Raw genomic sequence first — 12048 nt, 5'->3', positions numbered from 1 at the left:
AGATCCCAATACTATTTGACGTTTTCTCTTGATCACTCTTCTGTCGTATTACAACACAGAAGTGCATTACGTCAGAGCACTAAGTATTCCCGCGCCGGCTTACGTATTAGTAGTGCATCTCAGTTCATCAGACGTTTTATCGCCACTTGTGAATTTACAGCAGCATTCGACAATACACAGGCGACAGTAATACATGGACTGCTCAGCGTGATGCCTCTTCTGGGAACACGGGAACTCGGCTGCAGTGTGCTCTAGTAATTACCAGCCTTGGCCTGCGTATGACGGGTGAGGCATCGGGATGAGGCTCAGGGGTGCGATGCTGGCCAGGCGTCCATCCCTGCATATACTCGTACAGTTGAGGACCTATGAAACATAAACACCGCGGGCAGCACCGGGGCGGGGGGGGGGGGTATGGTCTCCGCACAGCGTGACAGTCACGGGTTCAAAGCTTCATCAGGTTTCGATGGGTCGCTGGGACGAACAGAACGCTTTGCCGCTCGTACGTAAACACTGTTCTGCCTTAACATATATTTTTAAGATGGTCATTTTGTAGATATGACAGTAAAATTGCACACCGCATACGAGTTTTTGTTTTTATGAAACATGTTTCGTGTTACTTACTGGGGCAGGGTTGGCCTAATCTCTAAATGGTGAGTAGAGATGTCTTATGAAGAGTTTCACAGCTCAATACTCGTAAATGCTGGATTACTGTTAGCCCAATAAGTTACTGATAGGGTAGTAAGTCTTAGTATATTTTCATGCAGGATTGGACTTAAATATGAGCGACACAGCGTTCGGTTCCCCCCAACCACCCATCGAAACCTGGTGAATCTCTGAACCCGTCAGTGTTATCGTGTGCAGACCATACCATACCATACCTCGGTGCTGGCCCACGTACTGGTTTCACACATCCCCGACTGTACCTGTAAGGCTATAGTGTATACTGTAACACGTTTATCCTATCCTATCCTACCCTAATGGTGGTGGTGGTGGTGTTGGTGGTAGTAGTAGTAATAGTAGTAGTAGTGGAGGTGGTGGTGGTGGTAGTATTAGTATTAGTAGTGGTGGTGGTGGTGTTAGTAACAGTAGTAGTAGTAGTAGTAGAAATACTGACAGTAAGATATTTCAAGGGGAAGTACAGCTATCATTTCCTTTATCATTACCATCACAAACATTATTACGTCTATCTTATAAGATATTTCAAGGGGAAGTACAGCTACCATTTCCTTAATCATTACCAGGGGAAGTACAGCTATCATTTCCTTAATCATTACCAGGGGAAGTACAGCTATCATTTCCTTAATCATTACCAGGGGAAGTACAGATATCATTTCCTTAATCATTACCAGGGGAAGTACAGCTATCATTTCCTTAATCATTACCATCACAACCATTATTACGTCTATCTTATCCAATGCCAACTCTCCATCCATTCAGTCGCAATAACTAAAAATAACAATACAGAAACATTGGAATGATGGATGACCTAACACTTGTCCAGTGATTCGTGACACGCTTGTTAACACTTCATTGGAAGTGGTGTTTGTACAGCATTACTACTGTAATAAAAAAGTAAATAGTAAATAACTAGTTATGCGGAGAGAGAGAGAGAGAGAGAGAGAGAGAGAGAGAGAGAGAGAGAGAGAGAGAGAGTAGTGGCATGTAGCATCATGAAGGACAAGTAAGTAGGCAATAGCTGATGGAGGCAGTAATGTTCGGTACCGCTGTCGTGAGTGTGACGTAACCCTGCACTGAATTCCCAGTGATGTATTGTGTGGAGTGTGTTAAGAAAAACACAAATAAATCTAGTGTAAGAGAAAAAAAAAAAACAATATTACTTAATAGTAGTTACTCATATTGGAGTTTTTCACATATGAAAATTCTCTCTCTCTCTCTGTAGAATTTGATTTTGTTTTTGGCGCCGCAACATCGCGGTCATATGGCGCTACTACAAACTTTTAAGGCAACAAAGATTGCAGGCTCCTCTCATTGTAGGAAAATCATGCATGTTACCTACAAACATCGAGGAGACGACGTGATAGATGTTAAACTGTCGCTGCTACCACGAACTTTAAGGTACTGCAGCACAACGGGAGGAGCTATGATTGGCAACACGACTGAGCGAGGCAAGTTTAAATCCCCGTCAAGCCCTTAAACGAGCTAGTTCGGTTATAAAACTTGTAATTTTCCTTATTTCCATGGATAATTTTTTCACTTAGTTGGGACTGCAGTATTTCATTTATATTTTGTGAACTGGATGAATGTCTCTGATGTAGATCGATGCAGCCTCTCACAGATTAAAGGAAGTCAACCAGTGTATGTGACAAGAGCCGAAAAGATGATCCTATTCCCTTACAACCTCGCGTCATTTTCTTTAGTTCCGTTTGTCCTGTACATGTGATTAATTTCGCAGCAGTCATGAGCGTAAAAGGCATCACATGAGCACAACAAATTCATGGTTGTCGTTATTTGAGAACCGAAGGAATAACAATGTAGAGCCTTCCGCCATGACATCAGCTGCTGCCTCCTCGTCTGACAGGCTAAACGGAACTTTCATTAATATTTGTTGTTCTGACTCACCGGTTGTTGTCATCTGGTAGTGTCCCGCGAAGATGATGAACCTTTCACGGAGATGCCTCCAGACCGCGAGTATTATTAGAAGACGTAGAAATGTACAATACTTTTTTTTACTTCCGGTGTTTACACTATGCTCAACGCGGCGGCTACTTGAGTGACAGATCTTGAGCTTGATCATGATTTTGCTGATCTCCATCTCAGTTGCTATGGAACACACACACACACACACACAGTATATAAAGAAAAGTACATGCATCTGACACCTAACATTTTCTTCAAGTACTTCACTGCCACAACCTGCGCCTGATACGTCTTACCCACGGAACCTCTATTGCTTTTTTTTTTGTGTGTGTGTGTGTGTCTTCACGGTCACTCATACCCCTTGTATCATCCTTATGTTGTGCAGTATTTCTTTCACAATGAATTTGGAGCTTTGCTGAGATAACAGCTAAGCATGCAATGTATATGTTTTCACCGAACCATGCTTGCGTAACCTGAGGCGATTTCGGTGAAAACGGTTACGACTCTGACTATTCAATGAGTCTTTAAACAGATTCTTCTTGGGGACATGAAAACTCGCCAGTAACTCATGAATATATCTATTATACGGGAAATAATTTATAACTGCATTTAACAAACTGCATCTAGATTCTCGTGGAGTCTATGTATGTACGTCTCGCCACCAGGGTGGCGACACTCGCTAGTTGTTGTGGCAGACATTTTAGACTGCACTCATTTCGAATTTCGTCCCGTACATCCGTCAAAGGGGTTTGTCATGTGCATTCGCTGTCTGTGGTTGTGGATAAGGACACGGGAACACACCAAGTAGAAGCGGGATCATCTTTCATCGGTAAGTCAAGCATATTTAACTTCATTTGGTCATTAGCAAAGTTTAGTACTTGTAAACAAGGCACAGCTCGGCCACTGATCTGTTTGGTGAGTGTGGGTGGGCCTGTGTGGTGTCGTGGGTGTTCTGTGTAGGTGTGGGTCAGTGTGTGTGATGTCTTGGGTGGGAGTGGGTGGGGGTTGTGTGATGTCGTGTGGTGTTCGGTGTGGGTGTGGGTGAGTGTGGGTGTGGGTGGGATGGGTGGGAGTGTGTGGGCCTTTGTGACGTCTTGGGTGTTCTGTGTGGGTGTGGGTCAGTGTGTGTGATGTCTTTTGTGTACTTAGCGGGCGTGGGTGGATGTGGATGTATGTATGGATGTGAGTGTGAAGTTATGACTGTGTGATGGGCGTGGGTTTGAAAGGTACACACTGTTGGTGGAAAACTCTATGAACTCTAGCATAATTCATGACCTTATTTAGCATCAGACAGGTTGAAAATAGCTGTCATAATATATCTGAGCACCAAACAATATTAACTGATTCTTATTTCTGGCTAGGTATATCCCATGCGATCCAAACATTAGTAAGTGAAAAGCATTATGGCTACCTTGATCGAGTCATGCTTTGTCCGACCGCCGTTTACCCGCGCTTGGTGACCAAGCAGCCGATAGCAGGCGGCCAGGACAACCCATTTGGGGGGACGACAGCGTAGTGGGCAGAGCCAGCACTACTCACACCTACCGTCTTCAACGGCACAGGTGATGCGAAACCTACCTACCGAGGTCGTCCCCGACAGGATTCCAGTCTGAGGACGCCACCCTCAGACCAGGCGGTTGGCTACTTGAGCTACTAGGCCTGCCGCAGCACGAAACACTAGTTCGCAGACTACGAATTCTGCTAGAACGCCCTTGATCCAGGGGACGAACACAGAGGCTCTATGCCCGCCCCTGGACCCGGTGGGGACTGGTACCGCATCCGCACCGTGTACCCCATTATCAAAGCCATGAACCCGCTGGTTTTTGAAGGCAGGAAGAGCGCTACCTCCCCACCAGCGGGCCGTCATCCCGGAAACGCCAGAGTGACTACCGATGTCGAAGGTAAGTGGGTTTGGCCCACCGACGCGGCAAATCACCCTGACGGCCCCCACCCCAACGAGATAGAGAACTCGAAGGAGCAGAAGGACTCCGGATCAGTGAAGCTGTTCTGGGCTCCGAAGCCTGGCGGAACCCCATTACATGTATGTTTATTGAGTGAAGCAGCGAAAAGAAGATACTATATAGTTCCAGTAGAGTTATTAATTATGTTATGGCGTCGAGTGCTGGTGTTACTTACACAGTGATGGCGAGGCGACACAGTGGGGGGTAGATTGCTACTCCGTGTTAGCGCTGCGAATTCTTAATCAGGCGGTACTTTGCTCCTGCAGCATGCTTATAAGTAAACTCAGCGATTTTATCTTTTATTCCATATATTATATTGCTTTCAAAATACGTAACGGCGTATCATCGTATTTCAACAGTGGTTGGGGGCAATAACAATAACACAATCCAAAGCTATCAAAAAAAAAAGATCATGATGCAACGCTACCGTGTTATTTCATATTAACCTTTACTGTTATATGAAATATAATTCTTTGTCTGTCTGTCTCTGTCTGTCTTTTTGCCTGTCTAGCCGTCTCCTTACCTGTGTGTTTGTCTCATACACACAACCACGACTGAATAATATTGTCACGATGACACACTCACAGACATTGTTATTGTGGAACTGAGTTGATATCACTTAAAAAAAAAAAAATAAATAAATAAAGTCTATAATGCGTTAGTGAATTTCACAACGCCCGCCGCGCCCATTAATTACTTGAACGTAGTACAGAGGTGAGAGTGCGTGTGTTGTGCGTGGAGACGACAGTGCGAGGAATAACAGGACTTTTCCAGTGTGCAGGCGTCCTCATGGTTCCCAATCACGTCACTGAAACACGGGGGCCCTCCCTCATTGTGGCAATGCAGCATCAGAGCAGCCGGAGCCGTGAGTTACACATGACACATTATTGAAAATAATATTTGTCGGGCAGTGAGCGGGAGAGTTCCGGCCTCATGTTAGGGGGTGTCATTGTGTTCCTACAGCTATTCCCAAGGTTTTCTGTCGCTGAATTGTGCTTGATTTTACTTTGTCTTAATTGTCTAATGCCGGTGTTAAAACTGTGCGTGACAGATCGTTTACAGTAACAAGCATCAGAAAGGAGCGTTAAGCGTTTGGTAACGATGAATAGGTAACTGCACGCCCAAGGCTGGTTGTTGCCGCATTCTGTTCCCAAATAACAATTTGTTTGCTGAAACACGAATGCAGTGGTTTGGTGGAGCTTTCCATTCCAACATGAGGCTTTCTGGTTCTCACTGGAGCTGGTTTCCTAAAGTTATACAAAATCATCATTTATTTTGAAATTTCTGCCTCGAAACAATGTCAGATACTCACACTGGGTTCCGAGACACGTGCGTCGCGGCTTTATTTGCGAACTTACTCCAGCCAGTATTCTGCATAGTGCTTATGGTCGACCATAGCTAACCGTCATAGCTAACGGAATTTATGTCCGTCAGTCTTTGGATGTCCCAAGTCGTCGGTCATAATGTCAGTCACCGTCTGCCGCTGAAGCGCACGCTCACAATTTGTCAGCTTTAAATTTATGGAATGAAACAGGTTCTTGACATTATTTTCTTGGATTTCAATTGTTTTTTTATTCATTTTACGACTTCTGGGTAAGTTGGACAGGGTATCAAACCAAAAGAAACATGATATATAGGAGAAGATTACGGTCGACAGCCCGACACACGCAGACCGCCAAGGCAAGGTTTGTTTATGGTTAGGAAAACTGATGTAACGCTCCTGGGAATTACAATATTTATAATAATACTTTATTGCTTTATTGTTTACTATTATTGCTTTATTGTTTACTCATAGTTACTAATGTTTATTGTTCGGAGGAAGGTTTGATCACGGACGATCCTTAAACATTGTAGGTCAGCTTGTTGAGGCGTCGAGTGGTGTCTTCCAACAAGGTTTTAATGACATTAATCGAACATAATAGTAAGTGGCTGAAATTAACTAATGGATGATAAAAAAAGACATTAAACATAGAGCGAGACTAGCATGCTCACAGAGTGCCGAGCACTTGTCACCATGACTCCCCAGGGAGATACTTCAGTCCATGTGCAGCTCTGTTTCCTGTGTATTGGTATACCAGGTGTACCATACTGGTATGTAAAGGACCCCATAGAAGCTCAGGGGGTCTGTTAGGTCGCCTGCGCAAACCAGGACTCTTCAGGCCAAATTGAGCTTGTATGGGACGTTGAGGCGGCTCGTGCAGGTCGCCTACAGGCCGCCGGAGAGGCCACCTCACTTCAGTACTACAGGCAGGAATCTTGTCAGGACTCTGACAATGTTTTATAGTTTTAGTTGCGCATCCAGCAACGCAAGCAGCGGGAATGTAACCAGTGAAGAGTTTACCTTTATCTATATACGATATATATACATTTATCTAATTATTTAACCATGTATTGACTGATGCGAGCCTACACACACACACACACACACACACACACACACACACACACACACACACACACACACACACACACACACACACACACACTGATCACTGACGTCCTTGCTATTCACTAGGCAAACGAGGTTCACACTGCTCGTGTTGTGAAAAATTTTCAGTAATGAATGAGGAGTGGTATATAAATCAAAAGTTGAAATTTGAATATCCTTAAAGGATCTTTTTTTTTTGTGAAATTTCATTCACGACTATACAGTATGATAAACTTGCTTTATAACAAACCTCTCACACATTGATTTGTACTAAACAGAATAATTACTTATGTAAGATCCAGTATCTGCAGAATATTTTAGCGGAATTTCGTTCTCGTAAATTAACTCCCATCCTTCGAGTATTTCATTGATGAGTATCGCTCTCCTTAACGCGGTGGATCACTCGGAACACTCGCGTGTCAGAGCGTCTCTGCCTTATGATAGTCCACGCAACATGCCTTATGACAGTCCACGCAACACGCAACTTTGTAGCAACAGTCGGGGTGAAATACCTTTGCTTGAGATCGCTTTGATATCAAAATGTGTTCGGGAATGCAATAAGGATTAATTAATGCATACCGTATGAGTCATATTTCATTGCAAGTTCAAAGAGAAGAAAATATATTTGTTATTTAATACATACGACCTTATTTACTACTGGGAAACGGTCCATTGTGTACGAGCCATGGGGGAGAGCAGACACTTGAATTTTTCTCAGGAATACCAATAGTTTTAGGATAATGAGACACTTCCTTACTGCGGATGATCGCTTACGAATCCTTGCATAAATATATTATCTTTCGTACTTTCCTTACGTCAGGCGAACTTAGGTTACTTCACGAAAGCAGAAATATTTACCCTTGTCTTCTCAGCCTGTCTGTATTGAGCACAAGATGGCAGATGTGTGCTGCTCGTTTCCACCACCACCACCACCACCACCACCACCACCATCACGGCGTCAGGGTACATTATTTTTATGTTGATGGTGTTATACTTGTATATTTAAGATAAGAATGGTTTAATGAAAGGAACAGATGCAGGAGCGATTCAGCCGCACAAGTGCCACAGGGCATCATTAATATTCCCAATTAGTATTCATAAGTAAAAGAAATGTGTGATGCTTCCCAAGATAATGGTTTTATAAGATCATTTGATAATTGATTCTCAAGAGTATATGAACTTGTGGTGGAGCGTTCATGCTGATAATTATTATTTACGAGAAAGGTACCTTCCCTTTGGTTGCTTAGTTTTATGTACTGTAAACAACACGAGAAACTTAAATTATGCAACTGTTACCGTAAAGAGAAATTAGAGAGAAATTGTTCTTGTTACATTTGATAGTGATTTAAAAATATAAGGACATCAAAAAATAGCAAGAGAAGCTGCAAGAAGCCGTCAGGCCTGCACGTTACAGACTCGACATGAAACATGCCTACCTGTTTCCACATAACGTGACCTTTTACAAATTTATTTAATATTTTTTTTAAAGCTTGCTAATGACTCGGCACTAACAACCTGATTAATGTTTATTCCACTCTATTTGAGAACTAATTTCTTCCTGTCTCTTTTATAAATCTGACTTTATCAAGCTTGAACACATTATTTCAAGTCCTGTCCTGATTAATGATCCTTAGAATGTTGCTGATGTTCCTTGTGCCAGTGACGTGAAGGACACAGTTATGGGAACGTGTAACCTTGTAGAGGGGTAACCATTTGTGCAACCAGGAAAATGCTTGGGGTCTTTTTGGTAATCGATTTGATATATATATATATATATATATATATATATATATATATATATATATATATATATATATATATATATATATATATATATATATATATATATATATATATATATATATATATATATATATACTCGTATATATATATATAATAATATATATATATATATATATATATATATATATATATATATATATATATATATATATATATATATATATATATATATATATATATATATATAATAATATATATATATATATATATACTCGTATATATATATATAATAATATATATATATATATATATATATATATATATATATATATATATATATATATATATATATATATATATATATATATATATATATATATATATATATATATATATATATATATATATATATATATATATATATATATATATATATATATAATATAATTTTTTTTTTTCATTGTGGAAGTCACATATTATTGTCATCTAGCAAAGGTCCAGCACGTCATGCAAGTCTCGAAAAACACACGAGGAAACTTGTACGAAGCGCTTTGTAATTATGCACAGCGCATCGTCATTTATCATAATTCTGTCATCATCATCACTATCACCATCATCCTCAGTATCGCCACCACCACTACCACCACCGTCATCATCACCATCATCATCATTATCATCACCATCACTACTTCCGTCATCACTTCTATCGTCAGCAGCGTTGCCTTTCCAAACATTCCACGCACAACAGGCGAGTCAGAACAGTCAGCCTCATGGAGCATTTCATGAGGCCTATCCCAGTTCATCAAGTTTTCCGTACGTGAAAAATCATGAATAATAATGCTGAAATAATATGAGGATGTATGTAGTTATTTTGTCTAATGAGAAACGCTCTCTCTCTCTCTCTCTCTCTCTCTCTCTCTCTCTCTCTCTCTCTCTCTCTCTCTCTCTCTCTCTCTCTCTCTCTCTCTCTCTCTCTCTCTCTCTCTCTCTCTCTCTCTCTCTTTCCTGTGTGCCTCCTCCACCCCTTTGTTCGTGACGGATGTTGCCTTGTATGAGGTAATATGTGTAGGAAATCTTGATCTATCTATCTGTGTATCTATCCATCAACCTATCTACTTAGCAATCTGTCTGTTTATGTCTGTCTGTCTGTCTGTTTGTCTGTCTACCTGTCTGTTTATGTCTATCTGTCTGTCTGTCTGTCTGTCTGTCTGTCTGTCTGTTTGTCTGTCAATGTACTGTATGTATGTATGTATGTATGTATGTATGTATAAATGTACCAATCTATCAGAGTATCAATGCCAGTAAGTCCTCTGGTGAACAAGATTCTCTCCTTGAACCTCCTAGCCGAGCTGCAGCACAGGGATTAATCTCGGCAATGTTGTACCTGCGAACTTTTCCCTCTCCTCCCTGCGTCTCCCGCACGGCCTCCCTCTCCAAACTCGGTTTTTTCTGGGCCTCCCGTCAGATAGTCAGTCTCGTGCTCAGTTCATTGTGTGTTCTCCACGTCGCCTGTCCTGCCTCTCTTCAGCTGTGTCCTTATATCATATTCATGGTTTCCCTTGGTTTATTTATTTATTTATTTATTTTTTTTTAGTTCACGCATATGTTTACGGAATAAAAACCTTTTACTGAGTAGTTAAGTGGTGTGTTAACTCGCATTCGTTATCATCATAATTTATGTATCATTCTTCACATTTGTCATGTTCATTGCCCTCGAGAGTTTGTGTTAGTGTTAGTGACCTTTCTTTGTTTATTGATATTGAAGATTACTTACGTTCGTGTTAATTTTCTGCTCTGAAAGATTTTCCTTGTGTACGTTAGTGAGCATTTCTTGCAACTCTGCTGCTTCAAAGATTAGTATGTGGATGTTTGCAAAGCATTTATGTTGTTTTTTTACCTTTATTCCTTCAGTTTTCTTTTCATGTTTATTTCAATTCTGCCATATTATGATTTTTTGAATATCTTTTTAACACAACTTCTTTAGGAGGTATCGTCATGAAACTGGTATGTTTATAATCTGTTATATCTATAAACTGAGAACTTTGTTGAAATATGTGAATAATTGAACGCGCCTTTATATTTAGGCGTTAACCTGTCTCCTTCCTGTTAAAAGAAAAAGAAATCTGAAAATGCCTTAAAGATAAACTGTAAAAAGCCTTGCCAGTATTGTGCCTCCTTACCTCGCTCCCTGCCGTAATACATTATGTATATGTAATATGATCAACACACTGCGGCTTTGGAGAAACTTGAGGTCTTACGATTATATAAGGTCGCTGATTCCCCGCTCTTGAAGAAGGCTGAATAAAACTCTTATTTTACTGAGACCAAAGTTTTCTCGTAGTCTGCTGAAGTTTAATACAAGGGAACATTATATTCTCTGTGTTTACTCAAAAGCTTGGTGTCCAGAGAATCAGGGAATCAGTAGCAAGGCAGATAATCTTTCAGTCATGCAAACATCGCTTCATTCACCCATGAACTAAGGAGTTATGACCTTGCGACCCGGTAGACACATTAAAACTCACTAAGCCAGCATGGTGATTCAATACCCTGCTCTTGTCATTGGAGGAAGAGCCTTTGTTCCGCACTAGACTCATAAAAGTGAATGATAAAACATGGGGTTTCTTGATTAGTTTTCTCGTGTGTAGATTGTTCATGTTTTGAGTGAATGGTAAGACATGGGCTTTCTCGTGTGTGTAGATAGCTCATGTTTTCAGTCCCACCCTGTGCGTAAATCCTCCTTGCCGAGGTTAGTTTTAACCTCAAGGTTTGGTGCAGCTGTTAGTTAGACCACTGGAGGGAGGGAAGTTTGTGTATATAACTAACAATCTAAAGAAATTTAATTACTGAGCGCTTGTTTGTCCTTTCCTATGCAGAAGTATTGTTAATGTGTTGCGTCAAGATGCAGGGGGCCTTTCCTGGTGTAGGCATTAAGAAAACAAATGGACTAATTTGCTGAGCACCTGCAGAGTTGCGTCTTTCAAAACCTCCGCCAAGAAACGTTCCGCTCCTGGGGTCACTTCTTGCTCTGTATCTGAGGGACAAGACTTGCTTATTTACAACTTTTATCTATCTGTTTATACCTTTATTTACCGCTCTCTCTCTCTCTCTCTCTCTCTCTCTCTCTCTCTCTCTCTCTCTCTCTCTCTCTCTCTCTCTCTCTCTCTCTCTCTCTCTCTCTCTCTCTCTCTCTCTCGCTATTCAAGTAACCTTTCTTCATATTGGTGTTGGTCTGGTTGGTCTCACTGTCGCCAGCAAGACAGGGATCGCAGATGGTACAGCGAAATAGGCATCCTTGGGTGATAGAATAAAAACTCAACT

General features: G+C 41.1%; 1 long non-coding RNA gene across 1 annotated transcript in view; it reads left to right on the top strand.

Annotated features, from left to right (window-relative positions):
• Positions 1 to 816: 816 nt before the first annotated feature.
• The window catches only part of LOC135100609 (uncharacterized), a 56484-nt gene continuing 45252 nt past the window's right edge, over positions 817 to 12048 (top strand). Inside the window, exon 1 of the long non-coding RNA XR_010268815.1 lies at positions 817 to 925. This is a non-coding gene — a long non-coding RNA (uncharacterized LOC135100609). The remainder of the gene's footprint in view (positions 926 to 12048) is intronic.

This window comes from Scylla paramamosain, chromosome 5 (genome assembly GCF_035594125.1).
Source record: "Scylla paramamosain isolate STU-SP2022 chromosome 5, ASM3559412v1, whole genome shotgun sequence".
Classification (NCBI taxonomy): Eukaryota; Metazoa; Arthropoda; class Malacostraca; order Decapoda; family Portunidae; genus Scylla; species Scylla paramamosain.
This window is presented reverse-complemented; position numbering and strand designations above follow the sequence as displayed.